Below are 17450 nucleotides of genomic sequence, written 5' to 3'. Positions count from 1 at the left end.
GGGAAGAATTCCTTTGCTCTGCCCTTTTACCCTCTAATCAAAGGGGCTGATGAGATGTGAGTACTAAAGCTAATGAAATTTGGAAGATTGATGGGGAAAGATGGTGGAGTCCAGTCCAAGAAGGGTAAACTAGTGGGGAAATGATTGTCTAATGAATTATAGATGCACATGCCTTCTTCCCTGGAAGGAAAACTGTTACTTCACTTTTAACAGATAACCAATTGCCTCAGGGATATTTCATCTCTTTTGTGAGTTAGACCCATAGCTTCACTGAGCCAATAGAGGAAAGTGTCTTTAGTTAATTTTGTCTTTTGAATCTCTTTACTTCCTCCAATCACAACTATCTTGGGTTAGCCAGATTAATGAAGAGGATGCATAAATTTCTTTCAATCTCCAGCCTACATCTATGCAGATTACTCTGAAATTTGATTTTTAATATCTAAAGATGGAGCCAGGTGATGTTAATAATTTTTGTCGTGTACTACTGCAGTTATACCCAATTGCTTTTTCCACTACATAAGAAAAGAATATAGGAGAATTGTCATAAAATCCCTAAGAAATTGTATATTGTTATATATGTGTCTTTAACTTCTGTTATTTATCAATCACCAATCCATCCTATTTCTCTTTGTTTTTGATTTTTCTATAATGTATGTATGATATGAATTTGCTATTATCATTGTCTCTATGATCAGTATATTGCTATATATTCTTATTTTGATTCTATTTTTCTCTCTTCATCGCTTCATGTAGGATCTCTCCTGTTTCTTGGAGCTTTTCCTATTCATTATATATGTATATAACACTCTACAATATTCATATAATATATATTAATATAATAATAATATATATAAAACACTCTACCATATAAACCTAAATCTTTTTGCTGTATATTTATTTGTCCCTTTTTCCTATCACCAATAATGCTTCTAGAAAACAGAAATTGCTCTCTCCAAAACCATTAATGATTTCTTAATTGCCAACTTTTTCTCACTCCTGGCCTTTAACCTTTGTGCAGCTTTTGATCCTTTTGGTCACTTTCTTCTGGACTTTCTGGACTTTCTCCTCTCTAGTTTTTTGGTGCACTTCTCTCTCTTGATTCTCCTCTTCTATTGGATTACTTTCAGTTTCTTTTGCTGAAAACCCTTCATTTAGTCTATAAAATAAGTTAGAGAAAGAAATGGCAAACTATTTCAATATTTTTGTCAAGAAAACCCAAATGGAGTGATGAAGTGAGATAGAACTTATTCTACTCAACAACAAATCTATTTCCTCCAACCTTCCCCTATTTAAAACTTCCCCTTATTGTCAGAAACATCTCCATTACCCTGATCATAATGATTCACAATCTCAGTTTCATCCTCTATTTCCCATTTTCACCCATTCCACATTGGATAATAAAGTGCCGAAGTTTATCTTCTCACCATTTCTCATTATCCCCTTTTCTTTCTTTGTCCAACAAACCACCTTAATTCAAGCATTCTTCATTTCTGGACTATTGAAGTAACTTTCATTTATATAATAAACATTTATATGGCACTTCAATGCTGGCAAAACATTTTACATATATCGTCATATTTGATCTTTCAAGGATGTTATTATTCCTATTTTACAGATGAAGACATTGAAGCTGAGAGTATTTAAGTGATTCAAGGATCTTCTTTTCTAACCCCTCTGTTTGCACTGTTTCTCTTCCATGTCTGCAGTGGTCTCTCTCTTCACCTCTCTTTTTAGTTTTAATAGCTTCCTTCAAGACTTAGCTTAATAAAAATGCTTGTTGACTGAGTAGGAATATTATCCTACAAATAGGCCTTTTTCCCCCCTTTTTTGACAACAGTCTCCTTGTAATATAGTCCCAGTTTAGGGACCACTGGTACAAAGAGTATGCATATTTTTGTAACTCACTGCATAATCTCATACTGCTTTCCAGAAAGGTTGAACTAATTTATAACTCACTAACAGTATAAAAGCATAACTGGGTTTTTTTCCTAACTCCAGCTATTATAAGCATCGAATTTTGTTATGTTTTATTAATCTTTTTTTATTTTGATGGGAGTCAGATAGAATTTAGAAATTTTAATTTGCATTTTCTTGGTAATTAGAGTTTGGAATGTTTTTGTCTTTTAATTATTAATTATTTTTGTTTTTTTTTCTTTTGAAATTACATGTTTATAGCATTCCATCTTTCATCAATTGGAGAACTCTGTCCACTTTTCAAGGCTTGAATTATTTTCCAATTTCCCAATAAACCATTTTTTATAGCAACAAATGCGTAAAAGATATGTAATTTCTTTAGTGTGAACACTCCCTCTATCAATGCAGGTTCAGTCTCTCTTTGTCTTTTTCAGAGGAGATAATCCTAGCCTGAAAAATTAATTACCCTGAGGCCAGTCTGGTTCTGTTCCTACTCATCTTTGGATAGCAGATGGTCAATTATAGAAACCCTCTGAGAAGATTTTCCAGCTTCATAGATTCTGTCAAAGATCCTAGTTTCTTTGCAGAGCCTTTAGGAATCTCTATGGCCACCTACAGACCGTGGTAAAACATTGAAGGAGACAAGTGTCAGATAGTATATTGAAAGAGGTTCATATATATATATATATATATATATATATATATGTAATTTGTAGTTAAAATGAATTAATACACATGACACATGATGACATATAACAATTAACCTTTATTTCCCCAAGAAGTTCAAAATATTTCTTAAATTCAATCAGAATTTTTTTGGGGAAAAATCTTTTATTTCATGTTATATATGTCTTATAAACAGGTCATTCCAGTCAATCTTTTGTCTTTAGGAAACACACTGGGGGAAAAAATGATTGTATAGGAGATGTTAACCAATGGCATTTACTTCTATGTAATCTTTAGATTGTGTTTTCAAATTTCTCTGCCTACTTTCCAAATAGGCAAGAACAATAAAGGACCAGATCTCATGAGAGTGGAGAATTAGGGGGAGGAATTGACCTTAGAAGCCTGATAGCCATAGGAAGTACAGCTCATCATGGATCTCAGTAGTGATACTGTAGGGAAATATTTGAAGCAAACAATACCTGGGCAGTCCTTTCAGGTACAATGAGGAAAAACCTTGGGGCTCTACTTTCTTTAGTTATAGGTTATCCTGACCTCAATCCCAGCCTTTTCAAGCCCTGTTATTCTTTAGTTCTCATGAAATGGGAAATCATTGGCAGAAGTCCAAGTGCCTCAGGTGGCACTAGTCATGGTACCTTTAGATGCCAATTCATTAAAAGTATTTATCCTCCTCTGTACCAAATTCCCTACACGAAGTTCTGAATTTCAGCAAAGTAGTTGCCTGATGTTTGGACCCCTACTGCCCCCTCTCCCTCCACAAAAAAGAAAGAAAGAGATTGCCATATCCTTCCTCCTTGGGTACCATGCCCAGTACACTGTTCCCATGTTCCCTCTCTCCAGGTTTCTTGATGCATAGCCATAAATTTATTCATATCTAATAGAATCCTCTAGCAGGATGGGAAGTCATAAGATCATTTAATCTCTTTCTTTTCCTTTCAAGTCCCTGAGGGAAAAGCTAGTCAATGTTGAAAAATTATGCATGCATATGTTTTGTAAATAAAAAGCTTTAATAATAAAAAAAACCCTAGGAAAAAAAACAAACCAAAAAAACAAAAAACAAATATTTCCATAGAAGTCACTGGCTAAATGGAGATATTTAGTTCCCTGGGAAATGCAGCCAAGATGAATTAACTAGTCCAATAGTTTCATTAGTCAATGCTCAGATTTAGACTCACCTCTCAAATCACCTTGGTGGATTTACCATCTCTCAAGTCATAATCTCTTTCTTCTATCTAATAGTATTTCTCTAATCACTTATAAATCCTAGAGTAAAGCATTCCCTCCCTAATCTGTACTGGTCACTATCACTCAATTTATCAGGATACCCTTAACATTTACAATAAAACTTGGGAATATTCTCATTATAATGAACTCCAACAAACATTTATTAAGCTTTGATAATGTGTCAAGCCTTGTATTGGGCATTGGGAGTAGAGATAAATTGTTATCCTGAGTAACTCAATGAAGAATGTGACAGGGGTCACATAGAAATCCAGCCAAAATATTTTACTGAGGGGAGGCTCATGTTCCCTTTGAGGATCAGAACAAATTCCTCAGTTTACAGATCAGAGAAGAAGCTTCATAGAAAAGAGAGGCTTTAGTCTACCCTAAGTCTCACTACCATTTCCCAGCCTGGGTCCCAACTACTCACAACTTTGTTCCCCCAAAATTGTGTTCCTCCTCCATCAGAGACAACTTAAGTGACATAATGACCACCACCACCACAAACTAACATTTATATAATGCTATGCATGTTATCTTACTTGATCCTCACAATGCTATGGAGTAGTAGCCCATTTTGCAGATGAGGAAGCTAAAGGTGAGTGGAGTTAAATGACTCTCCCTGGATCTCACTGTTAGTAAGTATATAAGATAGGACTGGTGTACAGGAAACAATTTCCTGACTCCAAGCCTAGAGTTCTATTCACTGTGTCAACTAATTCTCTAGTTAAGTGAGTGGAAAGAGTACCAAACTTGGAGAGAGGAAAACCCAAGTTTAAATCCTGCCCCAAACACTTATAGCTAGGTGACCTCAAGTAACTCACTTAATCTCTTTTTCTATCTATATATAGTATATAGTTTTCTATCTATAAAATGGATATAATAGTATCTAACTTACAGGGTTGTGAGGATAGCATGAGGTAGCATATATGGAATGCTGTTCTAGCATTAAAATACTATATATATATATACATACATATATATTATATAAATCAATATTATTATCATCCACAAACTTAAGCTGGGAATTTCCCAAGGACAGAGATTGGGCTGCTTCTTCCCTCTAGATTCCCTTACCCTCCCTTCCTAAGATTATGTATAGGGGGTATTTTCTCACTGTCTATAAGGGTAATGTTGCTTTAGTTCCTTCCTTTCCCCCCTTCAGTGTTAATTCAAGTGACCCCAAACTGTTTTCAAATCCTCTTGGGACAAGTTGCCTCAACAAGCACTTGGCTTAGCCTGTGGTTTGACTTGAGAGGGCAGATTCCCATAATACATTCCTCTCCACTCTGGATCCTGCCTGTTTGATGACTCTAGAGGCAGGCAGTTGCTTATCATAGTTGATTTTGGGATTGTCTTTATCCAGTTATTCAGGGTTTAAGGATTCATCACCAATCCCAGCAACCTGTGCAAAGAACCCTGAGCTGAGTGGTAAGGGACAACTCCAAGACTTGCTGCAGACTCAAGGACACTTATCAGGAAATCCATCTGTACAAGACAAATGACCTAGTGTATTATGGTCTGATTATGTAATTAAGTGTAGAATAAGATAGGATGAAGGAAGGAAGGCTTCCTGGAGAAAGTGAGTTTAAACAGGAATTGAAAAGAAGAGGTTGAATTTGTTTTGATGATTGATCAGGAGGAGAAAGACATCCAAAGGATATGTGAATTGCTCAATAATTGGTGAATGAATGGGGATTTAGAGCAAGGATTGAATGATCTACCGGAAAGATCACTAGAGTCAAGAGCTCATAGGTGTGGATGAGGATTCTCCTGCTTTTTGCCTGTTTGACCTTGGGTAACTCAATTCAATTCAACAACTACTTATACTATGAGTGGTACATCATGCTATGGTAGGAAGACATAGAAAAGATAACTCCTCCCTTCAGAGGAATTAGATATGTACACATATATAGAAATATATAGTTTATACAAGTGATTATTTTTTATTATGAATTAACAGTTATTAACAAACCTTCCAACGTAACTAGAGCAAAAGGGCTTGTCTAAGAAGCTACAAGCTTCTGTTCTGTATAGTTTGTTTTAAAGATATTTACAGAATTTAAAGTTAGGTGGGGAAAGGGAATGAATACGCAGACACAGAGAGACAGACACGCACAGATATGTGACTGGGACATAGTAGGCAATATATACACATACACATAATCATATGTAATATTATAATATGATTATATTCTATATTATAATTACATGTACATATATACTTTCAGAAATATCTATATCTATACATAGCTACATAATATTGCCTACTATGTGCCAGGCTTGTTTCATAGGAACTTCGCAACAACCTTGTGAGGTAAGTTCTATTATTATCCCCATTGAGACAAATAGAAGTGAAATACCTTGCCCAGGATCACATAGCTAGTGTTGAGAATAGACTTCATGAGACAGCTCATTCTTAATCCAAGGCCATCACTCTCTCCATTATACCACCTATTTTCAGTAAGAAAGTTACTGTTTATGCTCCCTTTTGAGCTCATTTTTCCTGTACATTTTTGGTTTATTTTTACCAAGTTTTATTGATATTTTCTGATCCTTACATTACTACAGTATTCCCTGAATTCTTTTCTCTCCCCCTCCCTCAAAGCCTTCCCATATGACAAGTAGCATTTTTTTGGAGAGAAAAAAAAATAAAATTAGCACACCTAATTGATACATGAAAAAAGTTTGCAAACATGTATAATGTAGAATATCTATGGATCCTCCACCTATTTGAAGAGTTAGGTGTGGGGTAACTTCTAATATTTCTACATTCAACTCCCATTTGATCTTTATAATTTTGTTAAATTTTTTGTTAAAATGTTACAATATTTTTGATGTATTGTTCTTTCCATTTATATTATTATTATTGTTATTGTGTATATATTTTAACTCTGCTTTACTCCACTCCACATCAGTTTATATAGCTCTTTCTACATTTCTCTTTTCATTACATACAACTTTTTATAGTACAGTGATAGTCCATTATAGTCATGCACCACAATTTATTTAACCATTCCTCCATTAACGGACATCTTTGTTTCCAGTTCTAAGCTGCCATTAAAAGTGGAGCTATGTCTTAGAATATGTAAAAAATATTTTTGTTTAATTGTTGGCTTTTTTTGAGTGAAAAGCACAATAATAGAATTGTTAGTTCAAAAGGTATGGGCATGTTAGTCACTTGATTTGCATAATTTCAAGTTGCTTTCCAAAATTATTATACCACTTCACAGCTCCATTGACAATGTATTAGTGTGTCTATTATTATGTCTATTCACACCCTCTCCAACATTCACTATTGTTATCTATTATCATTTTTGCTTATTTACATAGTATAAAGTGAAACCTCAGAGTTTTTTAAAATTTTATTTCAAGAAGAAGAGGGAACTAATATATGAAGAGATTAGGAAATATCTTTGCAAATCAACAAATCTTTATTAAGTGCCTACTATGTGTCAGACACTACTACATGCTGGAGATACAAGTAAAAAAAATAAAGACAGTTCTTGTTCTCAAGGAACTTAAATTTAATTTAACAATTTAAAGACAATGCAGAAAATGAAACTGAAAAGCTGAATCGGATAGGGAGAGTCATAGAAGACTACTCAATGTGGTGACATAATGCTTTGTGAAGTCATAAGCAAGCTGAGTCAATGATGGAAAATGAAGAGTTAATCTGGAAAGCTCTGAACTCTCTATAAATGAAGGTTTGGAGAGGAGTTTAATACTCCATCATCTAGCTCTCTAATTTTGCAATTGGAGGGCAGAGGAAATTGAGAGATTTGAGATGAAGATTATTAAAGGGCAACTGGGGGTACAGTGGACAATAGTGGGCTTGGATTCAAGAAAACTCATTTACCTGAATTAAAATCTGCCCCAGACATTTACTTGCTGTGTGACTTGAGCCAAATCCCTTCACCCTCTTTACCTCAGTTTCCACATTTGTAAAAGAAGCTGGAGAAGGAAATGTCAAACTCCATTATCTTTACCAAGAAAACCCTAAATGGGGTCAGGAAAAGTCAGCCATAAATGAAATGATTGAACAACAATCGCAAACATATTAAAAGCTGAGTCATTTGTTTTTGGTAATGAGATTTCAGGTGATTCATTTATCCTGGGGGAGATCTGATGAAAGCAAGCAGAAAGCAAACATATATATATATATATATATATATATATATATATATATATATATATATATATATATATATATATATATATATATATATATATATATATATATATATATAATGTTTCTGTCTTTCTGGAGATCCAATATTTCTCATAAATAAAATGAGACAGCCTCTAAGATTCTTTCTTGATTTGAATCCTATGATCTTACAAACATTACTGATGCACAATTAACTGCTCCATACCCTTCTTGCCTGGAACTGAGGTAATCCCATTAGGATGGATGATTCTGACAGCACTCATGCCTCTGAATGGAAAATGGGTTATGTAGAAGGGAGGGTAGAAAAACTCTGTGGTGCAGTGTACTGAGCCTGAGTCAGGAAGACTAATCTTTCTGAATTGAAATCTGGTCTCAGACACTTACTAGCTATATGACTCTAGACTCTAGACAAATCACTTAACTCTGTTTACCTCAGTTTTCTCATCTGTAAAATGAGCTGGAGAAGTAAATGGCAAATTATACCAGTATCTTTGCCAAGAATCGCTCCAACTCATTAAGAGTTGGACATAGCTGAAGAAATTGAACAACAACAAAAGAGAGGGTAAATTCATTTCTGTGGCATAGGATGGTGTTTTATAATGAGAAGTACCAGAAAAAGTAGGAAACCCCACTGGATGCTGAATTGAAGGCCTGTATCCTTGAAAATCTTTCTTTTCAAGGAACACTGGGAAATGAGTGTAAACTGTGAGCATTATTTTTTTGTTTTGTTTTGTTTTGTTTTTGTTTTGTTTCTCTTCCCAGATTATTTTTACCTTGTGAATACAATCCTTCCTTTGCAACAACAACAACAACAAAATTCGGTTCTGCACATATATATTGTACCTAGGATATACTATAAGATATTTAATATATATGGGAATGCCCGCCATCCAGGGGAGGGGATGAAGGGAAGGAGGGGAAAAATTCGGAACAGAAGGGAGTACAAGGAATAATGTTGTAAAAAATTACCTATGCATATGTAATGTCAAAAAATGTTATAATTATAAAAATTGATTGTCTAGATTTGAGAAAATAAGGGAGGAAATATTGATAATGCCAATTAAACTTCAAAGTGTTTTTGTATCCATTCATCCCCATTAAACATTTACTAGCCCATCCTTAGTTTTTTTTCCTTACTTTAAGCCTAAACCTGCCTCTTCACAGATTTTTCCTTCTTTGTCGTACTTCTTTACTTTGGGGCCAAGCAAAATAATCAATCCCTGTTTTGACATATTTACTGACTTGGGAGGTATAAATTGAAATAAATTGAAAATTGAATAATTGGTGCAGCTAATTGATGCAGTGAATAGAGTGCCAGACCTGAAGTCAGGAGGACATGAGTTCAAATAAGCAAAATTTTAATTTTAAAATGCTTAATAAAAAAATAAAAAGAAAAGAAAAGAAAAATAAATCTGACTTCCTTCATGAGACTGGCCTTCAAAGACTTTAAGAAACTTATCATGTTCTCGCTAAATCTCCTCTTTTCTGCCTCAAGCATCCAAACCATATGGAAAGAGTTCTGTCTCTAGAGTCAGAAGATGGAAGAATCAAATTCTTCCTTTGTAACATTGGGCAAGTCACTGTGACTTAGTTTCTTTACTATAAAAGGAGACAGGTGGGCTAAATGGCCTCTGAGCTCTGGATCCATCCATCAATCATGGTTTGGAAGCTCCTTGACAAACAATCTGGCTGCTTTTCTCTGAATAGACTCAATGTTCTAAGTGGGGAAGAGCAATACAAAACAGAGCCCCATTTGATTGAATGGGCAGTGTAGGGTAATGGAAAGAACACTTGATTTGGATTGGGGAGATTTGAGTTCAGCATCTCACTCTGCTGTTTATTAGTTGCACCATATCTATTTTCTCATTTATAAAATGGGAAGGAGTAATAATACTTGCACTATGACTTCCTAGGATTGCCATGAGGAGAACATTAAGATGATGTGAATTATAAGTATATTATATTACATTATATTATAATTAAATATAATAATATTATATTATAATGATGTGAACTGTCTTAATACAAACACTTAAGCTTATGTTACTACATTGTTGAGCACATTATGGTGGAGGGTCCTTTGATTTATGGGTTGTGAGACCTCTTCCCAACTCACAAATTCTGTGATTCTGTCACTTCTCTTCCCTCATGGGGAGGACTCACTACCCAGCAACCAGGGAAACCATTTTGATCTCTTCACACAGATAGACACCTGCTAGGTTCTCAAATGGCCATGTCAACCTGCAATCTGTTCCCAGAGCTACTGAGAGCATTAATGGTTTCATGATTATAGGGAGCTCTATAAATGTAATGGTTATAACCATGTAGAGTAGGAAGCAAAGTCAACAGTGGACAATGGATCAAGAATGTATGTATTTGATGCTTTTATAAGCAACTTGGCTTATATTTTTTTTTCTCAAGTGAACCATGGAAGGTATTGGCTAGACAAGGAGGATGTTCTTTCATGTCATTAAGGAGAAACTAACATCTTGAGAGATTGAATATTTGCCCAAAAGACGAAATGTGTCTTGGGGATAAATGTAAGATGCTTTTCTTGTTCTTAATCTATGATCCTATAGTTTAGGGATTAGTAAACTACAGTCTTCAGGCTTTACTCTGCAACCCCTTGTCACACTCTGCTATAATCTGTTGACTACAGATGCAAAACCATGCTATAAAAATAAAGGAAGCAAGCCTGTGACTTCCATTGAAATCACAGACTAAATTATTATCCTTTCTTACTTTATTGTTATTTCTATTTAATTTATGGAATAAAACAAGCATTTCTATAACATAGCACACTAAAAGATGATTAGACAGGAAACTTCAAATCTGTGATATATAACTGATATTCCTTTCAAATATACAGCAAAATTTTCATGTAAATTTCTTACATTCCTCCTTATTTCCCTTCTCTTAAAGGGAGCCTGTGTGCATTCAAACCAAATTCTCTAGGATACCAAGCATGACCAGAGTTTGAGACTCAATAATATCACAGAGAAGGTAATGTTAGGGTCTGGGCAGAGGCAGAATTCTGCTCGATCATAGAATCATAGATTTAGAATACAAAATGACCTTAGAGTCCATTTATTTCAAGTCCTTCACTCAACAGATGAAGAAATGGCCCACTGGATTTCTAATGTCCTACAAGTAACAAGCATCATTAGTAATAGGATTTGAACTCAGAGCCAGTGTTTTTTTCCATTGTACCACTGTTTCACTACTTCTATCTTCTTTTCCTTTTCCACCCTATCATACCATCCCCAACCATAATTTCTGGGGAAATTCCCTAAAATCTTCTGGGGTAGGCAGGTCTAGACTTTTATAAGAAGAAGCTCCCTCTGGCAAATGATATCTCTTCAAAGACTGAAATGGTGTCTTCAAAGCATGTCAGTGATACTGGATACAGTTCATATCATAATGGCTCTTTTACTGGAAAAGTGAGAACTGGTATGATTTTCTCCATGAGTCATAAGGAAAATAGTCAGATTGCCTCTTGGGAAGTTCTCTTGGTCCCTTCTACAGCTCTTTCCGCCTTTAGAGCCCACCCTAGTTTTGGATATAAGAGAATATTGTTTCATGGAATCAGATCCAAAGCAGGGAAGAAAATCAGAGACCACCTAGACCAACCCCCTCATTTTACAACTGATGCCCAGAAAGGTAAAGTACCCAAAGTCACATCAGTAATAAGTGGCAAGTAGAATTTGAACCTAGATCCTCTGATATGCTTTTTCTATTAATTTTCAGAATACTGAATGCATGGATGGAAATGAAGGACAGCAATGTGGAAATGCTCAGAAGAGCTTTCCATTGGGGCCAGACTATGAGCAGAGTTCCTGAGACTTTGTATCACAAAAGAGGATATAGTCAGGTTTATAGCTGTAGTATATATTACCCCCCTCTTCCAATCCTTCCCACAGCTCAGATCTCATTCCTTCTCTCCTCCTCTCCACCCTCTATGAGTCGAAGAGGCACTATCCATTCATCTCCCAAGCTATTAACACACAGGAGAAATGTAACTTACTCATTTGGGGGCATTGAATTGCTAAGACATTGACTTAATAAACAGTATAAATCTCTCTTCTAAGTATTTTCTTCCATTATGAATATAAATGAGCTTTCATAACCTTGATGGGGTTGAGGAGAGATGGGGAGAGCTGGGCTTTGGGAAGATAATTCCTAAATGCAAATGTATCTAAGAGAACATTGCAAACATAGGCCATGCTCCTAGACCCCATCCTTGACCATTATAAACCCTGGAGGAGGCTGAGATGACTGAGAGGAGAGGCGGGAATGGTGAGCTGGGGAAACAAGACTTAGAAAACCAGATCAGTTTGATTCTTTCTGTCCTAGAAAAGAGAGGCTCTAGAGAAGAGTTCAAAACATTATAAAAAGTTAGCAAAACTAGGTCTGATGTGATAGTGGTGGTCAGTGGGAATATCCAGCCTGGAGGAGAGAAGGCTGAGGAGAATAGGGTGGGGATCAGAAGGAGTTAGACTAGATGAAGTATTAAAAATAATTTTATGTCTCTGAATTTGATTCATTGTGCCTTGAGAAGACCACTGTATAGATACTCCTGTCTTGCTTGCCAGAATACATCTGTGAAATGAAAGTGGACCACAAAGTCCTTGGTGGAGAGAAAAGAGTGTTGTGTTGAGAGTCAGGAGATCTGGTTTTAGTCCCTGCTCCACTGCTAAATTATTATGTTACTTTGACTTCATTTAATTTCCTATTTTAAAAAATGGAGAAAATAATTCTATCCTGTCTTCTTTATAAAGGGTCCTTATAAAGTTCAAATATGATCATAGAAAGATTCAATCAATACACATTCATTATGTATCTTATTATAAGACAGGAACTATGGTTGGAACTGAGGAAGACAAAAGTGAAATAATCCCTGACCTCAGGAAGTTTCTCTCTGGAGAGATAATGTATGCATTAGAAGAAGAGGAAAGGATTAATATAAAAGGAAATGTGAGCTGAATCCAGAGATTCTAAGAGGTAGAGATGAGGAGGAGGACATGAGAGACAGTCAGTACAAAAATATGGAGATGAAAAGTGAAGTATCATGAACAAAGAAAAGTAAGAAGATTCTTTTGATCAAATGGTGAAATACATGAAGGGAACTAATGTATAACAAGTGTGGAAAATAGTGTGGGGCCAAGTTATGAAAATCTTTAAATGTTAAACATCAAAAAAAAGGATTTTGAAAAAGTTGAAAAGCCATGTGTAAATATGAAAGCTTGGAATGAATGGTTTCTTATCCTTTGTTGTTTATTTACCTCATTTGCCATTCCTATGCTGCCTGGAATCATTAGTTATATTCTCCTACCAGTAGCTCTCATCTCCCCATTCAGACTGCAACCTGTTTCAGGAGTTAAATGTAGTAGCATGTCTCACAGACCTAGCACATATTCTTACAGCTAAGAAATGCTCAATAAATCATTGTTAGCTGATGAGCCAATTGGAAGGCATCTATTCAGGTCTTAGATTATGCTGCATACATGGAAACACAAACCCCTAATGGAGTGTCCAAGTCTCTTGGGGGGAATATCTGTCCTTCATGTCCACTAAGGTCAAGAGTGGGGACTATGAGTCCAACCTATAGAAAGAAGGATATAGGTTAAATTTGAGGAAGAATGAAGAGAAGGGAAAAATACGTTACTGAAGGAGACTATAGAATCTATGTCCTTAAATTGTATTTTAATAATTGCTTTTTGTTTTTCTATAACCTTCATTTCTGAAATGAAATGAAAGCTCCTTTCTTTGTTTCTCTTCCAAATGAGTCATTCCATTTTAATAAATATTAAAAGAAAAAGAAAAGCAAATCAGTGATACCAACTAATACCTAGGAGGGAAAGACCTCTCTGTTGAAAAAAATTCTGGATTTGGAAGTGGAAGCCTGAAATTAAAATCTCTCCTCTGATTTTTAGATAGATATAGATATGTATGTATGTATGTATATGTGTGTGAATCTATATCTACATCTATCTATCTATCTCCATATTAACTAAAAGGGGGAAATCTCTCAACTATCTTTAGTTTTCATTTCTTTAGCTGTGCAAAGAGGGAAATGGACAAAATAATCTCTAATGTGCTTTCTATTAATGATCCTATGACATCAACTGATTATTTCACATCTTTCATCCCACTCTTCTCTAATGAAGGCTAAAGAGATGCATTTTCCCATCTCTTCTCTGGATCGAAGCTTGGTAATATAATCATACAAATTCAGTATTATTGTGCTTTTTTCCCTCCAATTTAGGTTGTCGTATTAATTGTACAAATTATCTCCCTTGTTCTTCTTACATCACTCTACAACAGTCCATATGTCTTTCCATATTTTCCTGAATTCTCCATCTATATCATTTCTTATGGCACAGTACCTTATTTAAATAAGGGAATAGAGAACCCTTCTTTTCTCCTCTTGGAATCATCTGGCAAAATGTTAGAACTGAAAAGGAATCTCAAATGATCTCATTTAGTCCAACATCCAGTTGAGGAATCTGGGATGCAGAGAAGGAGAGTGATTTACTGAATGGCAGATCTCCTAACTCCATGTCCCATGCTCATTCTGGGTTATCTTTCTTAACTGGGGTGAAATACAAGCATGACTAACATTTGGGGAATAAACTGAAGGACAATTTAAAGTCTGCTCTGGGCTAGAGTTCTTGTTCCAGGAGGGCTTCTTTATCTATCTGGAATCTTTATATGATAGCTGCTGGTGCTGGGATGTTCCTAGGGATCAAAAAAAAAAAAAAAAAAAAAAAAGGAACATATGGGCAAGGTTGACTTAAATTCTCTTTCTCCCTTCATTGCTTTAGGTTCTTATTGTTTAGTATCCATAGCCAGGGACTCTTGCATTTCTCTCCATGAAACCTGAACAAAATTGAGTGCTGAATGTGTGCCTAATCGCAAATCAATGGAGCCAGAATTAAATATTGATTTTTTGCCCTCCACCTTCCTTTTCTTTCTTGCTTGCTTGCCTTCTTTCCTTCTTTCAGAGCAATTTTGTTTAGTGTAATTGGCTTGATGTATACTCCATCTTCCCATACCTTTCCTTTAAATAATTTCTTACTGAAAGACTAACCTTCAGGGCTAAGCTGAGTCCTCCCACTCACTCCTTTTCCTCCCTCATGCTGGTAACTTTCCTCTGAGAGTCTGAAATATAAAAATGTGACTCCCATGTAGTCAGACTACAAATATATAACTGAATATATATGATTCCGTAGTAGTAGAAAGAGAATCCTTCCGATATTGTGAGGGTTTTTGTTGCTGCTGTTCTTGTTTATTTGTTTGCTTGGTTTTTGCTTTTTGGGTTTTTTGATTGCATCAGAGGTGAAGCTTTGGCTTGGAGATATCGAAGAAAGTTAAGGTTCAGAGCCAGGTCATATAAGGAGACTGGATCAATCTTGAAATCCTTCCAGGAGTTTGCATATATTATGATGCATTCCCTTCTTTTCCTCTTCAACCCTCTCTTTCCCTCTCCAAAACTGCTCAAAATCCCCATCATTTTGATGACTAGTCCATCCCAATCAAAAGGAATCATTTAATTCCTCACAGAAGTTATAGTATTTAAAACTAAAGGAGATCTTAGAAGCAATCTAATCCATTTCTTTCCCTCATTTCATAATAGGTAAATTTAGGCCAAGATTAGAGAAATTACTGTCCTAAGGTTATATAATTAGTAAATATTACAGCCAGGATATTCATCTGACTCCAAATACAATTATATTACGTTGCCTCTCAAGATTATGAGGATGAGAGTAGGCAGGAGATTGGAATTATTTGCACTTTTTTTTTAGAAGAGAGGGAAAGTGGCCTGGTAGGAAATCCTTGGATACTGTCCAGTGAGTAAGCCTTCTGGGTATGGGGATTGCTAGCTCTGGGATGACTGTTTGAATCTGACCATGAGAATCTTTGGCTGGCTGCTACAGAGCACATCTTCCTTCTGGAGAATTCCCCTTTTACTTCCCCCACTCAGTCTCCTCCAGGTCTTAGGGGTCAGCTTGTCAGTCAGGCAGTAGAAAAATAAAACAGACCAACTCTCCATGCCCCAAGGGACAAGTCTGGAGGGTAGGCTGTTCCAGGACTAGCTTATTAGGGCCTAAACTGAATTAAGGTCCAGACTGCTGGCTCTGCATTTCCAGAGAACCTCCCTCTCTAAAGTTTTTCATGAAAAGATCTGCATGGATCAAAAAACTGAGGCTGTAGACTAGAATTACTTAAAGGAATCATAATAGAAGAAAAAATATACAAAGGCCCTCACTACCAGATTTTTCTTCTTAAAAAAAAAAATAACCTAAGTTAAAAAAAACCTAAATTCCGAATCTTGTGCTAGGAATTGGGAAATGACAGCCTTGCTCTCAGGGAGCTTACAATCAAATAGGAAATAATATTCTTATAAAAACAACTAATATGAAGTAGCTAGTAATTGCACAGGGAGGTCTGCACAAAATATTATAAAAAATTTCTAATATTTCTAATAGGGAGGTGTGTATGTGGAAAGGCTCAGGGAAGGCTTCAAAGAAGAGGAGATATTTGAGTTGGACCTTGAAAAAAGAAAAAGATTTCAATAGAAGTGGGGAGAAAAATCCATTTTAAGCATGGGAAATGATTAACTATAATAGTTTTGCAAAGCACTTTACAAATACCTTATTTTATCCTCACAACAACCCTGAAAAATAGTGTATTTTTGCATATAAGGAAATTAGGGCACAGAACAATTAGGTGACATATTTAGGTTATAAGGGTCTAAGGTTGTATTTGAACCTAGATCTTCCTGATTCCATGCCCAGTGCTCTATTATCAGTCTCCTAGCTTCCTCTAGGCACCTGCAGGCAATGAATTCAAGACTGTCTTGAAGATTTCTGGGCCACCAACCCAATTTTTTGACATAAAATATTTTTGATTTTTACTTATATTTCCTCTTTCACATTATTTTATGTGACTCATTACTAACAATCTAAAATATCTCACAATTCAGTGGTTCCAAAGTGCCACAGTATTCATAAGTAAGATTTTTCCCAAAATGGAAAGATACAGTTGGAAGTTTTTGTTGGAACAAAATATGGAAAACTTGGAATGCCAAAATATTCTCTGATCCCATGGAGGTAGATAATCCCTTTAACAATGCAGCTTGAAATCCATCCATGTCTAGTGCACAGTCATCCATAAATCTGCCACTTAGCATGCTGGGAGATTTCTTTGAGATTTCTGGTCATGAGGCAGAAGTCAATGACACGCAAGAACTATCCATCAATTCACTCTTCCTCTTGATAGATGATCAGCTCACCCTTCTTTCCCCTCCAGATATACATTTCTCTGATAGCATCCTTTATGCCAGCCTTTCTCTTGAGACATTTGTATCATGCTCATGTCTACCATACCTCCTATCCATTGCTACTTACTGCTCCCATAAAACTCTTTCAGATTAGATCTCTATAAGATGAGGCTGAAT

The sequence above is a fragment of the Sminthopsis crassicaudata genome, chromosome 4 (assembly GCF_048593235.1).
Source record: "Sminthopsis crassicaudata isolate SCR6 chromosome 4, ASM4859323v1, whole genome shotgun sequence".
NCBI classification, from domain to species: Eukaryota; Metazoa; Chordata; class Mammalia; order Dasyuromorphia; family Dasyuridae; genus Sminthopsis; species Sminthopsis crassicaudata.
Note: the sequence above shows the minus strand (reverse complement) of the source record.